Genomic DNA, 1,259 nt, shown 5'->3' on the forward strand with positions numbered 1-1,259 from the left:
TTGGAGTTAGAAATGGTAGATTTTGATGTTATAATGGGTATGGACTGGTTGGCGTCTTGTTATGCCACAATTGATTGCTGCACAAAAAAGGTATATTTCCATTTTCCAAATGAATCAGTCCTTGAATGAAAAGGTGAAATTGGCGCGCCAAGAGGTAGATTTATTTCTTATTTTAAGGCAAGAAGAATGATTTCCAATGGATACATATATCATTTAGTTAGAGTAAGGGATACAGAAGCGGAGCCACCAACTCTTTACGCTGTTCCGGTGGTAAATGAATTTTCTCATGTATTTCCTTATGATCTTCCAGGTTTGCCTCCTGAACGAGAAGTAGAGTTTGGTATTGATGTAATACTAGGAACCCAACCAATCTCCATTCCTCCATATAGAATGGCCCCAGTAGAATTACGAGAATTGAAAGAGCAATTGAAAGATTTGCTAGAGAAGGGATTCATAAGGCCTAGTATGTCCCCCTGGGGAGCACCAGTGTTATTTGTACGCAAAAAGGATGGCTCACTGAGGATGTGTATTGATTATCAGCAATTGAATAAGATGACTATTAAGAATAAATATCCTCTCCCAAGAATTGATTATTTATTTGATCAGTTATAGGGCACCAAGTGCTTTTCTAAGATTGATTTGAGGTCAGGTTACCACCAAGTGAGGTTCAAAGAGAAGGATATACCCAAGACAGCTTTCCGAACATGGTATGGTCATTATGAGTTTCTAGTTATGTCATTTTGGGTTAACAAATGCACCCGCAGCTTTTATGAATTTGATGAATAGGGTGTTTAAGCCATTCCTGGATGTATTTGTGATAGTTTTTATAGATGATATTCTAGATTATTCTAGATCAGAAGAGGACCATGCCAATCACTTACGACAGGCATTGCAGACTCTTTGTGATTGTAAGCTTTATGCAAAGTTCTCTAAATATGAATTTTGGTTAAAGTCGGTGGCATTTTTGGGTCATATTGTATCTAGTGAAGAGATAAAGGTTGATGCTCAAAATATAGACATTGTGAAGAACTGGACAAGGCCCACAACGCCTATGGAGATTCATAGTTTTCTTGGGTTGGCCGGTTATTATAGAAGGTTTGTTGAAGGCTTTTCTTCCATTTCAGCACCCTTAACCAAGCTAACCCATAAAGCATCCAAATTCCAATGGAATAATGTCTGTGAGAAAAGTTTACAAGATTTAAAGAACAATTTGATTTCTACACCCGTGTTGGTACTTCCAGAAGGCACCGAAGGGTATA

The sequence above is a fragment of the Capsicum annuum genome, chromosome 4 (genome assembly GCF_002878395.1).
Source record: "Capsicum annuum cultivar UCD-10X-F1 chromosome 4, UCD10Xv1.1, whole genome shotgun sequence".
NCBI classification, from domain to species: Eukaryota; Viridiplantae; Streptophyta; class Magnoliopsida; order Solanales; family Solanaceae; genus Capsicum; species Capsicum annuum.